Source organism: Canis lupus, chromosome 21, assembly GCF_011100685.1.
Source record: "Canis lupus familiaris isolate Mischka breed German Shepherd chromosome 21, alternate assembly UU_Cfam_GSD_1.0, whole genome shotgun sequence".
Taxonomy (NCBI): domain Eukaryota; kingdom Metazoa; phylum Chordata; class Mammalia; order Carnivora; family Canidae; genus Canis; species Canis lupus.
Window position 1 is genome coordinate 47,291,421 of NC_049242.1, and position 20,278 is coordinate 47,311,698.

Sequence of the window (20,278 nt, forward strand, 5' to 3'; positions counted from 1 at the left end):
TTAGACCTCTATCAAATACATCATTTGCAAATATCTTCTTCCATTCAGAGGTTGCCCTCCTGTTTTGTTGATGGTTTCCTTTGCTGTGTGCTATTTGCAACAACATGGATAAACCTAGAGGGTATTTGCTAAGTAAAATAAGTCAGAGAAAGACAAACCCCTGTGATTTCATTTATATGAAGAATATCAAAAAAACAAAAACAAATGGACAAATAGACAAAAAACAAAAACATACTCATAAATACAGAGAACAAACCGGTGGTTGCCAGAGGAGAGGTGCTTGGGGGGGGGGATGAGTGAAATAGATGAAGGGGATTAAAAGGTATAAACTTTCAGTTATACAATAAATACATTGAGATGAAAAGCACAGCATTGGGAATATAGTCCATAATCTGGCAATAACATTGTAGGGTGACAGATGGTGGCTGCACTTTTTGTGGTGAGCACTGCATAGCACCACATAGCTTATGAAATTGTTGAAATCAGTATATTGTGTGCCTGAAACTAATATAATCCCTCTGAGGACAAGCGCTACCCATTTCCAATCCTGGATCCACCATTCACATCTATCTCAGCCCGCTGGCCTGTGTATTAGTTTAAAGGCCAACCACAAAGCGTGATTTCCAGCTTAATCAGCTTAATTGTTTTTTCTAGCTTAGAGGGAATATTCAGAGAGGATAATACAAACTATAAATATGCAGAAGGAGGACAAAACAGAAAGGGTGAAAAGACAGAGAAAGAGCCATATACCTATGAGTATCCCACTGTGAAGGGAAACTCATATAAATATAAATGAAGGAGGATATCTTGGTCAGTAATTTGTTTGCTGTTTGTTATTTAAGGCCAAATGGGTAAGGTTCGCATGTTTAGGTACTGATTTAGTGAAGTGGGTGCCTTGTTTTATGTCTGGGTCATAAGATGCCCTGCCTGTTGCCATGTTTCTTTCCCAATCATGCGGTCTTTACCCATTTGTTTTTCTTTTCCCACCTGTTAGAGTTCTTGCTTGATCTTACATATTCCAAGATTACAGTTGTACTCTGTGGACATGAGACTTCACCGTATTGTTAAGCCAGAAATCTTACAATTAGAATTTTAATTACCTTTAAAGATTCTCTTTTTTTTTTTTTTTTGCTTTAGATTGGAAGAAATTTGAGAATACAGATTCTACAAAGCATTGTTCCTTCAACACGTATCAAAATATTTGCCATAGCAAATGTTTAATATCATTTATCAAACAGACTTGCATATATGTGAAGCTACAGGAAAGATATATCTCAAAAAGATAATAGTTTGAGTTCAGATTTGAGAAATGACGGAGGGAGGGAAGACTGCCTGGAATCCTCAGGTCATTTGATAGGGAATCAGTATTGAGACTCCCATACTCATTCTCATGCTAATATCTTATTGACTTTGTTAAGTGGCCTCACATTTATTGTTTTGATTCAGAATCATATTTTTCTTTTGTAATATCTTTGTTTTCCCCTATGTTTTTCAAATATCTGAAGATTTCTAAGTAGTTATCAGTACTAAAGTGCACTTTGTAATGAATGAAATGAACGGTGGTAGTATCACAGAGAACTGTCTCAAAATGCACACATTTCTAAGCAGCTTAGAATTTAATTGCAATTTTCCCCCTTTGTAATATTCTAGGAAAAAAATGCTTAATTTCAGCTTCTACTCTCACCTCTCAATTAAGTAGGTTTGGAGTGTTGATTTGTTCTAGTATAGATAATTCTAGTCGCTATAGTTTCTGTTTACCGGTAATGCATTTTCTTTCAATGTTGTTGGGGTTTTTTAAGAGTTTTGCAGAAAATGAATTAGACAATGTATTCTCTTGCAATATAGAACCAAAATAAGAGACTGGTAAGATAGGTACAAACTCAACCAAGACTTGTCAACAAATCACTGCAAAGCCTTAACCCCTCTATTGATGTTACTTATGCTTTCTTCTTCTTCTTCTTCTTCTTCTTCTTCTTCTTCTTCTTCTTCTTCTTCTTCTTCTTCTTCTTCTTTCTTCTTCTTCTTCTTCTTCTTCTTCTTCTTCTTCTTCTTCTTCTTCTTCTTCTTCGTCTTCTTGCTAGAGAATTAGGTTACTGTAAGACAAACAAACAAGAATGACATTCCCATTTAAGAGACTTTCAAGAAACAAGCTTTAAGAATTCCTTGGTACATGTCTTTTTTTTTTTTTTTCTTTTAAGACTTTATTTATTTATGTGACAGAGAGAGAGCACAAGCAGGGGGAGTAGCAGGCAGAGGGAGAGGAGGAAACAGGCTCCCTGATGAGCAGAGAGCCCTATTTGGGACTTGATACCAGGGTCCTGGATCATGATCTCAACCAAAGGTAGACACTTAAACCGACTGAGCCACTGAGGCTCCCAGTACATGTCTTTTTTAATACAAATTTAATTCAACAAAAATTTTCAAATGAGAATATTTGCTTTGAAACCAAACATGTGCATATTAAAGAGTTTAAAATAATAATTTAAAAATTCTGAAGGCTAGGTCAGATGGTCTGGACTGATGAACCAATAGCTATGTTTTTAGCTTTTGTAATGTTTTGTAATGACAACAAAAATACCAAAATGAAAATAAATTTTACTATTTCTACCCTCATAAGATCCATGCATTTATTACTAATATATAGATATTTTGATGGAAAGAAAGGAAGGCAAGGTAAAAAAAAAAAAAAGAGAGAGAAACAGGACAAACAAAATTTAATTGATCACCTACAATGGACTATATATTTTATAAAAAATTGTAATTTATTCTTATTAAATTTAATATCCAACAATCCCTTAAAATAAGGATTTTTTATGTTCTTTACAGAAGAAGAATCAGAACATCAGTGAGATACAGAAACTTTCCCAAGTCAATGTAGCTTATAAGTAGCAAAAGAAGCTAAACATGGGGTAGGCAATTCTTCATGCTTTTCACTATATTATGTTACCTCCAGAAGGGCCAGAAATTAACTCACATTTGTTATGTATTTATTATGTATTTCCCAGATGTGTGTTGCATCCATTGTTTCATTTCAAATCAATGTCAGTATTTTAAGAATAAGCTTCCTTATACTCATTTTTTACAACAGATTAAGTCTGTGTTTTCCAACACTAATCCACAAACAAGGAATAGCTTTTGATAATGTTCTCAACAATCCAAAGATTAAAAAATAACCTGTATGAATGAGAAAATAGGGATAAAATAGTGAAAATAGTGACCTCCATGAATTATTTTTTTTAAAGTATAGAAATTGTTTTTATACTGAATATCTCTTAAGTTTTGAGGGTTAACATGTAAAAGGTAGTAGTTGGTTTTGTTTTTTAGTTCATTTGTTTTATTGTCAAATTTTGCACTTGGCAACCTCAGTTTTTGTTACTGGTACTTGATTTTACCATCCTATACAATAAAAAGTCTTGGAATCTATGTTTTTAGCTTTATTTTCATAGTTGGTACTAGGGGGAGTTAAAACTCAAATTCAGATTGAAGCCTGTCTCTCCCAACTGCAATGAAATTCTGCCGACTATTTGGGAATATATAGTATAACATCCTTCTCATTATGGGTTGTGTGCTGTTTTTCATGCAAAGAGTTAAGTGATTAGGGGCATTTACTCACTTATATAAGTACTTATCTTTATTTACCAATGTAAGAGTTTCGGTGTTATCTCACATGTTTTTGTTGCTAGATTCTCTCATTTTAGCTGATGAAAGATTGTCGTTTTAGGACAGAAATAAATTGATTATTCTGATATCTCTTGATGGAGATTCATATGTAGGAGAGAGGCTGGGTAATCATTTTAATAAAGATGCATTCGTGGCTTGTCCCATTTCATAATTTACAGACCCAGCTGTGCTCCTCCCCAGGTCTCCTGTATAATTAAATGGGCAAACTGCATATTGAAGCAGCTGAATTTGTGCATGATTTCCTGATCAAACTGCATATTTTATCACATGAATTTCTAAAGGCTGGTACTTTTTCTCATCAAGCTGAACTTTTAACTAATCAAGATAATATAAGTGTTTTGACGACCTGTGCCTAGACTTTCATTGTACTCTTTTGTTCAATTTTTAAGCTTACCACCTTCATTTTTTTTTGTTTCCTGTAGGATAGAAAGTATCTTAATTAACTGCCCACCATATATAGATAAAGGCATTGGTTTAAATATATATATATTTATACATATATTATATGTGTAAATTATACATATATACATTTATATATATACATACATACATACATATATTAATAAGTACATGGGCCACCTGAACAGATACTCCTATTTTTATAAATGGCAATTCTTTTTGAAGTGAGAGAACAGAGGCACCTGGGTGGCACAGTTTGTTAAGCATCCAAATCTTGATTTTTGGATCACGTCATGATCTCGGGTTCATGAGATGGATGGAGCCCTGTGTTGGTCTCCATAATGGATGTAGAGCCTGCTTAAGATTCTCTCTCTCCCTCTGCCCCTCCTTTCTCTCTCTCTAATAAAAACTAAACTAAACTAAAAAATAAAGTGACAGAACATTTATGTTCTTATGAGAACTTTTTTTTTTTTTTTACTTATAAGTAGATTGGGACATTGATATGTTCTAGTTTAAAAATAACTTGTAAAAACATAAACCAAGAGAGTGGAAAGGAAAGAGGATATGGGAATTCAGAAAGGAGAAAGAGAGAGAGAGAGAGAGAAGAGAAGAGAAAGAGAAGAGAGAGAGAGAGAGATTGAACTAATATTAAATGTTTGGACCTGTAAATGCCTATCCTGAATATGCCATTTACAATAATTATTTGAGCTATATATTATTAACCTGCTTTTTCTGAGGATGACACTAAAATTGAGTACTTGAGTAGCTGTCCCAAGGTCCTACGTCATCAAGTAGCAGATCTAAAATTTAAGTCAAGCCTGTCTAATGTCACATCTCCTATTTTTACCTTAACTAATGTTGTACTTTTCCAGAGTCTGGATGCTGCTGAGTAGAAATAGCATGAAGTTTCAAGTCAGATGCATCCAGTTTGAATTTTCGTTCTAAGACTTAGAAGCTTGATCTGCTGCCAGTGGATTAAATTTTACTGTCCTTTTCTCCTCCTTTGGTAAGTCTGAGAAAGTAAGGGAGAAGATGAGGGGCACATGGGGTGGAGGGAGGGAGAACAGAAATAAAAAGAGCAGGAGGAAATGAGCAATTTGATACTTATCATCCTCCATCTCTCATTCTCCCTCCCTCCTTTTCCCCCCCAGTCTTTCCTCCTTTTGTCCCTCTCTTCCTCTCTCTTTTGTCTCTCTCCCCATCTTATGATTATTCCAAAGTGTATCCATGGGGGGAGGATTTATTCTCCTTGACTGGTAGGTCTACAGTGAGTAGCAAAGAGATAGCTTCCTAGTAGACATCTACCAAAACATGGACTGCCCGTGTTCTCTGATCAGTACACATTCAATTCTGTTTCCTTCTGTCCTGTTTAGCAGCATCAAACACCTAGTCTTTGTTTCAGCATAGTCAAAAACTTACTTCCAGAAGCACAAAGACTTTTGGTTATATATAAAATATTTTTTTCAGTATATATTTTGATTATGTATACACAAAGACTTCCTGGGTTCATTACATGCCCCCAGAAATTTTTGCAAAAATAATGAGAAGTATCTACCTAAGGAAATATTATCCTCTTATCCTTGCACCCAAAGATGACTATATTGACAATTTTATCTTTTTATTTCCATTTTGTTATAAGAACAACTCCTTTTGTATAGTCATAATAATCATCTATATAAATTTTATCTTATCCTTCTATTATAAGTGTTTTTCACATCTCTAAACATTTTTAAGAAATGCTCCATCACTAAAAATATGTCATGTTATTGTGGTAACATTAATAAACTATCCTTCGTATATTCAACTATTTATTTTGTACCTTTCCAATCATATAAAGTTTTAATATGATTGAAGATCATTTACTTCAAAGAGGAAATTCCAGAATGGAAAGAAACTGAATCGTAAACATATTTAAGATATTTTCATCTTTAGATTGTATCCAAATTCCTGAGTCAATTTATTATTACAAAAGCATTGCAAGTAAAAGAACATAATGATTTAATTTCATTATGTTTGAACCAACAGTGATCCTATTTGTTATGTTTGTGTGACAAGCAAAAGTATTCAGGTTGGCATTTGATAGACACAAGTATGCCTGAAAAGATTAATCATAATCTAAATTATTTAACAAATGGGACACGTGACAAGAATCATAATTTATAGATAACTAGAATTTAGCAAATGTGTATCTGTGTGTATGTAAGAAAAAATGCTGTCCTAGTGATCATAGGTAAGGTTTCCTGAGAACATAGCATTTCCCAGAACTATATAAGAACTTTTTAGTGTTACTTCATTAATCCTTACATCAACACCACAAAATGAGTTATTTTTGTATCCTTCCTTTAGTGATGTTGGAAATGTGGACAATGAACACAAGACTCAAAAGGATTAAGTAACTGGCCCAAGAGTACGTGGATAACAGGCAGTAACTTGCAATAAATATGACACTGATTTTACACATAAGGAAATTCTAAATAAAATTCACACCCACGTCTTCCTACTCCAAAGTTCACGGTGTTGAGCTCTTGCAATTTCCACTAAGTTCTTCTAGTTCAGAACTTCCGTATCAGTGTTAGTTTATAACGCATCAAATACTACTGTTTTTTAAATTTTTCCCATTTTTACTATGTCTACTGATTTTCTTTGAGGAAAACAGACATTTTATACAGTCATTGTTTACTCATAATGTTTAGCCCAATTATCAACTCTAAAATAGTGTTGACACACATTTTGCCGAGTTGGGGTTAGGAGGAGATATATAATGTGCATTAGACTACCTTGTACTGGAAGTTGATTGTTGAATCTAAATCTCCTTTGTAATTACTGTCCTTATCCCTTTTCTTAGTTCCTTGTACAAAATCAATCACTTAAGAAATGTGAGTAGGATGTAATTTTCTGGGCGTGAACAGACCAAATTTCAACAGCTTGATGTCAGTATTTTTTCCTGACAAGTACAATCATCAAATGTTGGAGATACCTTTGGGCCACGGCACCCCTAGATCAACATGGCCAACTTGTTTTCTTTCACATCGTTCAACGGAGTCTCAAGTTAGGTAGGGAGCACTTTGAACATGCCTGAATCCATTACATGAATCTGACTTATGACTGTCCCAGAGAGATGTTTTCTGGCTTGTTATAAATATTTACAGAGCCAAGGGACTGCAGTTGGTCTTAAGATAGTTTGCTCCATTTGGGGCTATATCTAAATTTAATAGATGATTATTTGGCAGAGGTTTCAATCCAACTTCCCCACACTGCCCCACTCCATTATCCTAGCTAAATCTGTGAAGGAATGCCTACTACATTGAGCTCTTCCTCCCTCGTAACTACCATTTTAAATATTTGAGATATCTTTCACCACATTGATAGTATTTTTGTGACTAGAATTGCCTAATATCAGCCAACTCTGTGAATGGTAACAACTATCTTCTAAGAAATGGGGCGACACATTCAAACAAAACAGGAAAAATAACCAAGTACCCAGGGCAAACAGAATTGTTTTATTTTATACATAAGAAAAGTGAATGTGAAAGAAATTAAGGTACTTACCCAAGGCCACAGATTCAGCACAAAGCAGATTTTATAACTTGAACATTAGATTAGCCAGCGTGTTCAATACTATGTACTCGTTTTGTTTTAAAAAGTGTATATGAGGTATCCTCTGAGTCTTTCCAAGAGTCCCGTATTTAAGTAGATTGAATCAGGCAGAAATTAAAGAATGAAAATGTAATAATTAATCTAGTCAGCGTTGGCGAAAGAAGGAAAGAATGTATTAGGGGCGATTATATGTCTCGTTTATGCTTGTGTTTATGCTTACCGGTATAAGAAGTCAGCCTGCTTCCTAAATGGAGGGTGCAGACTCTTTTGTTGTAGCTGTTGGTCTTAAATGCAGCCGTGCCAGCCTTACCATGCCTTTGCTATGATCCCTCAAGGTGAGTATGTTGCCCACAATTCCGAATCTCATCTCACTTTTTAAATAAAACAGTCTAATCCGTCTTTTTTATTCTTACCTTGCCTTCCTCCTCTCTCATCATTCCAGATCCAAACAGGGGGAAGAAAAATGCACGGCGAATTTGGCAAAATGTATCTTTTATACTTTTTGCCATCAAAAAGCATGCCGATATCCAAATGTACATGTGCTCAAATATGGAAAATTAGAAAAGCCAGTGTGGGATGTTTTCTTGATTGGAAAGGCGTTTTCAATTTTTGAGTTGTTTGTTCTTTCCTTCACATCCAATCTTTTGGAACTCAAAAACCTCCTACTCTTCCTTTGTGTTATGTGCACAAGAATATTTAAGGAGGGGTCAAATTTAGAGTCAGTGACTTTGAAGTTCTGTGATCATGTTTCCTGGTGGAGGACCAGGGGAAATGGCAGGGTGGAAGAGAGGCTTCTAACATTTTTCTTTTAAGATTGCATTTATTTATTCATGAGAGACAGAGAGAGAGAAGCAGAGACATAGGCAGAGGGAGAAGCAGGCTCCATGCAGGGAGCCCAATGCAGGACTCGATCCCAGGATCCGGGGGTCACGACCTGAGCCAAAGGCAGATGCTCAACCACTGAGTCACCCAGGCGTCCCTGCTTCTAAGGTTTTAACTCCACAGAAGTTATTAGCCTTGGGGATTTGTCCTTTAAATTGCTCATTAAAAGGCAGTAGCTCTTAAAAAAAATCTCTTCCCAAAACCTATAGCAGGATTGAAGGCGACCCACATGGCTGGCAGCTGGCAAAAACTCCCGAGTGCAAAGTCAAATGCTCACAGGGTAGGAGTTCCCATTCACTGGAGCCTATTAGATGTGTGACATGCTAATAGAAATAACTTCATTTACCCCAATAATCTTGGATCCATCTACCCAGTGTCAGAGAACAGATGCAGTAGCTCAGGGTTTTTAAGGGAGTTTCCTGAGAAATAGTTTACAGCCGCACACGCAGAAGGACAGCCTCCTGCAATCACTGCGACATTCATTTTCCATCTCGAAGACACAGCTTTCCCCTGAGGGCAATGCGACAGTAAATCTGTGCATGGCAAGTAAACTGGATAAAGTTTGTTGTTTGTTTTTTGTTCTGAGTAAAAATAGTACTTTCTGATGTATTGAACAATCCATTACTTTAAGTAGGTTCTATTAACATTAATCATGCGGCATTAAAATTATCCTGTATTTTTCTATTACGTAGTATATACAATACGTAATGATAAAATGCTACTCTGTGTGATTTCTGGCTACATAATACTACCTAAAATACACTTTAATTGTTTCACATCATTGATCGTTATTGGAATAAAATGAGAAGGAAATCCGTAGAATTAGGAAGCTGAAATGCACCCAATGTAGTCAGAATAAGACCAACCAGATTGATCTCAATCTCAGATTGTTAGTAAAATATTAATGGGGGGGAATTTGTGGATCTCTGCATCTGAGATCTTTGTTTGGTTCTGTAGATATGTATATTCCCTCAGTCGATTCCCACGCAGTCTTAATTATATCATCAGGAAGAGTGTTCCCTCCCACTTCATTTTTTCTTTTTCAAAAAAAAAAATTGTTTTAGCTATTCTAGGGCTTTTCCAATACAACCTTAAAATATTTTTTTCTGTGTCTATAAAAATTTTGCTGAAATTTTGACAGGAACAGTGTTAAAGCGATAGATCAATTTAGGGAGGATTTGCATCTTTGCCATATTGAGCCTTCCAATCTATAACACTGCCTGTTTGTCCAATTATTTAGACCCTTTTAAACTTATTTCATCAATATTTTGTAAGTTTCAGGATATAAGTCTTGCATGTCTGTTACTACATTAACAACTAGTTATTTTTTTTTAACAACTAGTTATTTTATTTTGGAAGGCTATTATATTCTTTAATATTGGTGACCTACTACTTATTATCTTCAGGAATACAGTTGACACAGGCACATTTTATCCTGCAAATGGAACTCATCAATTTTTAATTTTTCTTATACATATATTGGGATTTTCTAAATAATAATTACGCCATCTGCAAGTAGGGGCTGTACCTTTTCAAACTGTAAGTTTTTTACTTCATTTTTCTTGACTTACTGAGCTGACTAGGACTCACAGTATTCCGTTTGAATGGCAGTGGTGAATGTGGACACTCTTGTCTTGTCCCTGATTTTAGGGCCAAAGTATTCAGTCTTTCACCCTTAAGTATGATGTTAGCCACTATAATTTTTGTTCCAGTGGATGTTCTTTATCAACTGAAGAAGTTTTCTTCCATTTTGAGTTTTCTGATTTTTTTTTCATGAAGACTTCTCTCTCTCTCTCTCTCTCTCTCTCTTTTTTTTTTTAAGAGCAGCTTACTGTTTACAGCATAACCAAAAGGAAGATAGAGATTTTCCATATACCACCTGGCCCCACACATGCATTATCAACATCCCCCACCAAAACAGTCTATTTCAATTGATGAACTTACATTGACACATCATAATCACCAAAAGTCTATAATTTGCACTATAGTCTACACTAAGTTTTTGACTCTTGGTGTGAAACATTCTATGGTTCTGGAAAATGGATGATGTTAAGTATCAATCATTACAGTGTCATGTAGAGTATTCTCAGAGCCCTAAAATTCCTCTGTGCTGCACCTCTTCATCTGCCCCAATGCACCCGCCAAAGAACCAATCTTTTAAAATTGTCTTCATAGTTTTGCATTTTCTGAATCTCATGCAGTTGGAATAATAGAGTATGTAGCCTTTCAGACTGGCTTCTTTCACTTGGTAATATGCATTTTAGGGCTGAGCTCATTTCTTTTTAACACTGCATAATACTTCATTTTATGGAATTTTGGGGGGTTTTTGGTCATTTCTCTTGGATTTTCTACAGAGATGATCATGTCATCTGCAAACAAAGTTAATTCTCTTTTTCCCCCTAATTTGTACACCATTTATTTCCGTTAAGTATGTGCTACACATTTTTTGATGTCCCAGCATATACCTTGGATATGCTGTTTTGCTGCTTCAGACTTGTTCTTTGCTTTTTAGTTTTTGAAGATTTTATTGATACATCCTCTAGCTCAGAGATTCTTTCCATGTCCAGTCTGCTAATTAGCCCATGAAAGGCATTTTTTTTTTTTTAATTTAGCATTTCTCTTTGGTACTTTCTTAGGACTTCCTTCTGTCTGCTTACTTTGCCCATTTGTTCTTCCATCCTGTCTGCTTTGTCCTTGAGAACCCTCAGCACATTTATTCATCAGGGTTGTTTTAGATGTGTGACCTTATAATTCCTGTGTCCTCACATCTGGTTCTGACGCTTCCTCTGTGTCTTCAGACCATTTCCTTTTTTTGCCTATTGGTATGACTTGCAATATTCTTCTGATAGCTGGGGATGATGTAGGGGGTAGCAGAGACCACTATCAGTAGGCCTTTGGTAATGCAGGGGTGGTGTGAGTGGGGAGTGGAAGCAGCCCACAGTCCTGTCATTCAGTCTCTGCCTTTTATGGGTCCTGTGCCTCTGAACTGTGATATTCACAAGTATTTCTCAGTTTTGTTCTCCGTCCTTTGGTGAGGTAGGTTGGCTAGAGTGGGCTCAAGTTGGATGTTTCCTTGTCCCACAGGGAAGACCTGAGCCGGCTGGAGTTGAGTATTTCCTTTGCCCCAGGTCAGTTAGGCCTGGATAATACCCTGTGGGTTAAGCTCTGGTTAACTAGTTTTGTTAAGAAAAGCTTTGTTAAGAAAAGCTCCAGTATCAAATGGTTTCTCTTTCCCTCCCTCTGCCAGAACCAGAAGGGGTTATTTCTTTGATATTTATGTGGGAATCTTTTTGAGTTTCTCCAGGTAATTCCTACAATATTATTGTCTCCCTACCTCTTAACTGGATTTACTTGGAGCTTTTAAGTCTCAGAGCTGTGGGCACAAAGCCTCCAGCAATTCATCAATCACAGTCTGGTTGGTTTTTTGTTGTTGTTGTTGTTGTTGTTGTTGTTATTATTATTATTATTTTTTATCCTGCACAGCTTCTCCTGGTGGCTCCCAGTCATGAGTCCCTGCTCTGGTGAACCTCAGCTCTCTATATTTATCTGTCTGCTTCTCCAACTTTGTTTGCTCTGTGTCCTTCCATCTTGTAGAGATCAAGAAGAGTTGTTCATTATTCATTTAATTTAGTTTTTCATTTATTCTTTGCTTTGATGGAGTGGTGATTACCAGCCTCCTTACATAGAGTGCCTCACTTTTTTTTTTTTTTTTTGGATAATGAATATATATTGAATCTCATCAAATGATATGATCAGGTGATTTTTCTTCTTTAAACTGTCTTTTGTATACTATGCACTGCTTTATAACTTCTTTTCTAATAAAAAGGTGAGATTTTTTTTAATTCTTTTTTTTCTTCAAGAGAACTTTAAATTGATTTTTGGAGCATATTTATGATGACTGCTTTAAAACCTTTGTCAGGTAATTTTACGATCTGATGCATCTTGTTATTGGCATTAGTTGATGGTCTTTCCTTATTCAAATTGTAGTTTTCCTGGATTTTGCTTTGAGTAGGATTTAGGATTTGATTTGATTTAGGATTCTAGGAGGAATCCTGTAGATGCAGGTTATTATGTCAGGAGAGCTTCCGGTAGTATTTAACACTTCTATTTTAGTAGACAATTACCCTGAATAGGTTTAGTGTGTAGGGTCTGGCTTACTTATTTGGTTCCAACAACAGTTCGCTTTTCTGCTATTTTGATTTTCTGGTTCTGTAGATTGCCATTCAAAACCTCTTGGTGCCCTCTGCGGGTGAAGCTGCTTCCCTGGGTAAATGCACTGTTCTTGGGCTAACTTCTCAAGCCAAGTTCTATCTTTACCCTGATAATGCTGCCTTTTTACCATAACACAGGAGAAGGGGCAGTTTTCCAGGATTTCAGCATTAGTAATCATGGGACATTTTCTTTGATCATTTTTCTTCCCCAAGGCAAGGTGTTATTTGCCTTGAGAGCCCTGTAGAGAGAAATCTGTCAAGAATCCACACCCTCTTCGTAGTCTTACAGAGTGAAAGGCAGCTTCAACAATAGCTACAGTGCTGATGAGAGAGTTAAGACATGACATTTGCAAGTCATAATTATTTTGGACTTATCTCTTGCTTTCTCCTTGAAAAACACCAAAAATTTTATGAACACTATCTTGCTAAGTTTTCATAATGCCTGAGAAGCACAAAGAAAACACATTTAAAGGCATTTTTGTCAATAAGATCAACGTCCCAGACAAGGTTGTTGCTGATCTCCAGCCATCAATCATGTTTTTTAATTTTCGAATTTAATAATGGTGCTGGGATGATCAAAGAATTTTATCTTCATAATTATCTATGCTTTTATTAATGAAGGAACCCACACTACAGCATACCCTAAAGTGCCTTTTTCATGACTGTAGTCAAGGGATATGCTATACCAAAAGGGTTTCAGGGTAAAGGAAGAGATTTAGAAAAGTTTTCACACTATATCTACCTCATATTGTATTTGACCACTGTCAAGTAGCACACTCCAAACCTCACTGGGCTTCTGAATCACCTAGGATGCTCACTAAAAGTGTGGGCTCAGGGATGCCTGGGGGACTCAGTGGATTAAGCATCTGCCTGTGACTCAGGTCATGATCTCAGGGTCCTGGGAGGAGCTTCACTGGGCTCCCTGCTCAGCGGGGAGTTGGCTTCTCTCTGCCTCTGCCCCTTCACCCACTGCTGGTTGCTCTCTCATGCTCTCTCTCTCTATTCTCTCAAATAAATAAAATCTGTTTTTAAAAAGTGTGGATTCAGATAATAAACACCTGGTATGGTTTTAGAATACAAGCACTCAATTTAAAAAAAAATACTGAAGTGGATATATGAGAAGATTTCCTGAAGAACTAAAGATTGTATCTTAGTTTTCAGTGTGGTACTATCTGTTACAAGATGTTGAAGTTTTTCCTAGACAGTTTGATTATTATTATTTTTTAAATTACTTCATGACTTCTATTATTGTATCTAAAAGCATATAGGTCATTATCATTTTTTTTAAATTATAGTGTCTAGACACCTTATGAATTCAATGCTTTTCTAATTCTTTTACATAAAAATATTTTACTTAGACAAGAAAAGAAAGAGAGATTTCTAGTGGAAACTTGTTTGTATTAACTGAATGCCTATATGTCTGTTGAAAGCCACGGTGAATACTTGATTTTTTTCTTATAGATCCCACTGATGTTTGTGATTTTCTCTCTATTTTGTCCTTCCCACATTTATTAAAGTGGTGGGACTTTCTCAAATGTGAAGAATTCAAGTGAATTTGTTGTTCCCTTTCCTCCTCAAATTTAACTTTTGTGCTCTTCACAATTGGTGCAAACATCCATAGGATCTGTCTTTGTTGCACGAAGAGTGTCTCCCAAGCAACACTACTGTCAGGAGCTATTTCTGGTTCTGATTAAGAAAGCAATTATTAGAGCTACTACAGTAGATCCTTTCCTGTGAACTTCTAGCACAGGTATAATGTAAAAAGGAGTCAGTTTCCTCACCTGGCACCTTCCACACACCTTGCCTGGCTTTATGCTTATAACATGATTCTGTTTGTGTGAGGTCCACAAAAATTTGAGAGCGAGGGAAATACCCCCCCCCCACAAACAAAACAGAAACAAAGACTAAAACAAAGTTTACACACATTTTTTTTTTATGATGCAAAATCGATGAATAGACTGTTGGAAAAGGTTACAATATAAACTTAGACCCATCCCTCAAAACTAAGGTAACTGAGGAAACTATTTTGAACTTCAATGCTCATCGTTCTGTGTTTGACAAAATCTTTTGTATCATGAAAAGACTTATCTCTTTCAATACAATACTTCTGATCCTTTTGTTTGTACAGGTCAGAGGTAATTGTTTGTCTACATTCTTCTCAGAATCATTATTAAAGTATCCTGCCACATAAAAACAAATAAAATGTTTTTGTGCATTACATAAGTAGGAATATATGATATTTAGGTTTTAAAAATTTTGTCTCATATTAGTTTCCTTTATCACTTTTATGTTTCATAATTTGTCAATCCAAATAAGTTAATTCTTAAATTGTTAGGATTCTAGATTTTATGTATTAAATAACATTAATTTTGATTTTTTTGGTAAATATTTTAAAATAAATTTCAAAAGTGTCCTTGCACTAGAATGCAAAATACACACATACACACACAGGAAGAAAAACAACTGAACAGCTTCTAAGGAATAGTAAGTACAGAAGAAAAACTATAAATACATAAACAACTAGATAGACCCAAAAGCTGAGTTATATACACTTAGTTGCTGGCTTCTTCATATACTTTTAGACTCTTATATTGGTTGAAAAGCATGATTTTTAAAACAGAATTTTATGTATTTGTAAAGTAGTCCATTTTTTCCCCTAAAAGATGGCAGACCAATTTGGATCCTTCAAAAGTAATCTATTTGGAATAGATATCCACCGACATCATTTCATAAAGACTATATGCTTTTTTTAGGAACTTGCCAATTATGAATTCATCTGTTTTGAGCACAGTGTTATGTAATAGTTAATGTTTCTAGTTCATTCTATTTTCCAATCCTTCTATGATCCAGTTATGAAAATGATTTTGTGGATTATGAAAATTTGTGGATCTTTAGCATTAATAGAATTGGACTTACAACCATCCCGTAAATATTTGATCTACACACCCAATTAGGTCACTTTTCTCAAGTCTGGATTCTGAGCTAACTTGAGCGTACCATTACTGTGAGTTTTATTTCTCTACTTAGTTTATACTAGTATATCTATAGAATGTTAAGAAAAAATAAATAATTTAATACTTGGTTAAGGAATTCATTACAACTGATATTTGGCATGTTGTTTGAAAAAATAATTGGATGAATGATTCAATTTGTTTATTTAGCATTCTAAAGACAATTCTCCTATGTATGTATCACAGAATTACCCCAACTTAGAAAAATCGTTGACTAGTTAGAAATGGTTAATGTTATTTTCTGTGTAAATCAGATAGTGGAATGTGGACTGGAAGAAGTATCCTAGAAAATAAACACACAACAAGCAGATAACATGCTCTATTTAAAAGGGAAGTTTAGGAAAGCAAGATTTAATGAAAGAAAAAATTCATGTACAACCAAGGATAATCTTAGACTTGTACTTTTAAATCCTGTATTATTACAGATTTAATGGTTTTGATAATAACAGAAAACTAGAGTCTTGATATGATCTGAGAAATCAAACAAATGCACTGTTGAACATTCTGGAAATGGGTTTCAAGTTTAAGGAAATTGGTATTTGAATAATTACTGATTGAGAGACTTGATAGGGCCTTGAACATATAGATTCAAGTTAAGTGAAATGGATTGAATGAAGGAGTAATTTCTCTGCCCTGAGTGTATTCAATTTTTCTGGGTAGATACATTTTGCAAACACAAAAAACACAAATCCTTTTTTTTTTTTTTTTTTTTTACAAAATAAATGTACCAAGACATAATGAGCACATTCAAAATAATGTAAATGACAGGCCCTGGGCCATGTACACTGTCTCAAAAATGCCTTCAGGTATGGAAGACCAGAGACCTAGAGGCATATAGTATTTCATTTATAAAAATATATATTAAATAAAAGCTCAAATCAATAGTTCACCTTCTGTTTGGGGATACATAGTTTTGGTTATAACATATCAAAGTAATTTAGTGATTTGGAGAACTAGAAAATTATTACTAGTATTAAGTTATTGTTTTAGAATATAAAAACTTTACTTAAAGAGTGTCTTTTATGATTTTATTTTCACGTTTTCCATAGCACAACTAGAGACCAAGAGTGTGAGAAAGAAAAAAGAGAAAGAGTCCATTTTATAGGTGATATTTAGAGTTCCCAGATGAGGTGAATAGGGCAAAAAGGAATAAAAATTTTCTCTTCTTTTAAAGATTTTATTTATTTATGTGAGAGAGGAGTGAGAGAGAGAGAATTTGAAGCAGATACTGCATTGAACGCAGAGCGTGACTGGGGCTTGATCCCACAACTGTGAGATCACGACCTGAGTGAAACCAAGAATTGGACGTTTAACCATCTGAGCCACCCATGCACCCTGAGGAATCAAAAACTTCTGTTGACTTCCTAAGACTTCTTCTTAGTTCTTGAAAATATGTGTTTTTCTGGGTGAATATAGTGTCTTACAAGTCCCCTTACTTTTCCACCTTTCTCAGGGGAGAGGTTTAACCGTCTTTACAAGTTTATGGAAAAGGAACAGCAAATTTAATTTTGGATCCACCCCTCATCCTACCCACTCCACCCTATGCAATATAAAGCAAGGTTGGTCGTTATTTCACACTAACATGATACATATTTGAATATTTGTGAGACTTCACAGGAGAATCAGTCTGATTTTGCCAGGAATTATATGGCAGTAATATATTGATTAAAAATGAACAAGCAAACCCAAAACATACTGGCCTAATATTTTTCTAGATGGAGAATCGGATTTAAACAATTTACTTTTTCCCATTTGTTTTCTTAATTCTTCTAAATTTTCACTTGAAGATATGACAATATACTCAAATTTTCATCTCTTAATTTATGGCATGATCAAGTGGGCATTGTAGCACTGGGTGTTCTTGTATTTCACAGATACACAAAACCATGCATCCTTAAGTAGTTCTTATAATGGACCTATCGCATCATTTATTCTACCATAAAAGCAATTGATAACAAGAGTGGCTTTTTAAGGATTTTAAAAGAATGTATGTTTCTTTAGTAACAGAATGCCTGAGATTATTCCCATTGTATTCTATGACACTAAAGTCAATACATGTATTTATTTTATATATTCTTTTACTTGCTTTCAAAGTAGCACTAGTAAGGTTTAAATTATTTATATAATGTCTATGGCTTTTTGACTAGAATATAGGTATCATACATTTTTTAAGAAATATATATATATGTGTGTGTGTGTGTGATCTTTTTAGCTTGTTAACATACAGAGCCCAATTACCTTAATGTAAAATAAAACATTAATCCAAGTGTTGGATAAAAGTGATAAAATTGTGCGGCATACCTATAATAACAAGGAGTGAAAGACTGTTCATTGTCCATGTAATATAAAGTAATTCTTGAGAAGCAGCCATGTTGTCCCTTGAAAGAGCGCGCTTTGACAGAGGTCTTAACAAACACAAAAGTAGTTTAGCTCTTTCCAATTCTTTTAAAATGTTTATTAATATGTTACGTAGGTTTATTTCTAAGTTAGGATTTTCTTTTGTACTTTGGTTTCATTTTATATATCCCAACTGTATGGTAAATTGAATAGATATATAGCTTGTATGAGAGAGAGAGAGAGAGAGAGCACCTGTGTCCTTCTAGTGCCCAAGGCAAGTATGTTTTTGAAAGAAATGTGAAGACAAAGTATACTCCACGGACAGAGAGGCAGAAGGCTTTAGTTCTCGATTGGACATAGAGAAGTTTTTCCTCTTGATCCTTATGCGTTGATTGATTTTCCTATTTCTTCCTGTGGATGGTTAGTCTTTTGGCAGAAAACTCTGGAACTGCTTAGGACATAAACAGACTCTTGGGAGGTAAAGGATAGGGCTCTGGAGTCCACAGACTTTCTCTCCTCCTCATTAAATTATAGTATCTTCTCTTGTATTTCAACTTGTATCGGGCTAATGCACTGATATTCTATCTGTAATTTTGATTCAAACAATGGCATCCGGGATCCCAGGATTTGGCACCTGCCTTTGGCCCAGGGCGCGATCCTGGAGACCCGGAATCGAATCCCACGTCGGGCTCCTGGTGCATGGAGCCTGCTTCTCCCTCTGCCTGTGTCTCTGCCTCTCTCTCTTTCTCTCTCTGTGACTATCATAAATAAATAAAAATTAAAAAAACAAACAAACAAACAATGGCATCCATGGCTAAAATGGTTTGATAATGACCAAAGAAGATATCTATGATGTCTTTCCTATCACTTATTCATTAAATAGTTTAGTCATCAAACTATTCTAGAATCACTTTTTTAATACAACGTGTCAGGAATTATACAAGCTACTAGAAATACAACAATAAAGAAAAATATATAATAAAATACTAATATTCTTATGATCCACATACTGGTCTAAATGCTTCTTCATGTATTAACTTACTAAGTCCTCACAACACTCTGGGAAGTCGATGCTATATTTGTCCTTAGGTTACAGAGGAGGAAAATGACTTCAAGGATGCTACATCACCTGTCCCTGCTTACTCTTGTGAGAGCATGAGGTGGGAAGGTGGCCTGGTGATCAACTGCAGAGTCCATGTGTCTAACCAGCATCTCAATACGGCTTCTGCAGAAAAGGCCAGAGCCCTGTCTTAACACAGCCGAAATTGTGGTGGAAGAGACAAACATTCAGCCACACAGCCTGCAATTAAACATATAATTACAGACTGTGATAACTACGACCAAGAAAAACATTCGGATCCTGGTTCAAAGGCACCAGAATGTGTTCGAGTTGTTTGATGATTTCGCTGAGGAAATAGAATTTGAATTAGGTTTAGCTAATACATTCTTCTCTATGGATTTCTAAAACCTCCATAATGAAATTGTGTATTTTATTCAGATACTGTCTTGAAATATTTGAAAGCATCTGCTGGGATTCGAATAACCAAATAATTTCGTGCATGGGGTGGGTAGAGAATAATACCATCACTCAAAATCATGCCCATTGCTATTTATTCTGTGCAAGCTAAGATTTCTGAGCTTCTTTAAGTTAGTTGCCTTTTGAACTTATTTCTTTTCCTGTAGATATTTTATATTCTGTGTGTGTCTATCTCTCTCTCCATTGTATTTCTAGAGTGTGTGCGTATCAGAAGGCCAGAATTTTGATACTACAATTAATTATTGATCCAAAATGTTCTATACCATGTACCATGACAGCATCAACATAAGTGAAAATATGTGCATGCGTTTTCCTTTATCTACCTTAGCTCAAACCAAACTGCTTAACTCCTTTGAGTGAATCATTCTACCTAATGCCTCTCAGATAGAGTAATGTCTTGAGAACAGGCAATGCCATGTCCCCATACCCAGCGGCCTTGCCCTCCACCTCCACAGGTACTCCTGCTTACGTAGCGAGCAGACCTCTAGCTTCCATGGCTAATATCTCTGCCAGAGGAGAAAATAGAGAGTAAAAGCAGGTCCTTCTCTCTCTCTCTCTCTCTCTCTTTTAATTCTGGCCAGTCTGTTATACTATCATCACATAAAATCTGGCTATTAGATGAA

General features: G+C 35.3%; 1 long non-coding RNA gene across 4 annotated transcripts in view; it reads left to right on the plus strand.

Moving 5' to 3' along the window:
* LOC111091584 overlaps window positions 1-20,278 on the plus strand; it is a 67,056-nt gene that overhangs the window by 33,840 nt on the left and 12,938 nt on the right. The window contains exons 4-6 of one of the 4 annotated variants that reach the window (XR_005375852.1): window positions 2,827-2,909; window positions 4,953-5,086; window positions 7,907-8,012. This is a non-coding gene — a long non-coding RNA (uncharacterized LOC111091584). Of the gene's footprint in view, window positions 1-2,826; window positions 2,910-4,952; window positions 5,087-6,426; window positions 6,763-7,906; window positions 8,013-20,278 lie in introns of those variants that run through there. The other 3 variants (XR_005375851.1, XR_005375855.1, XR_005375853.1) reach the window with 3 other exon arrangements.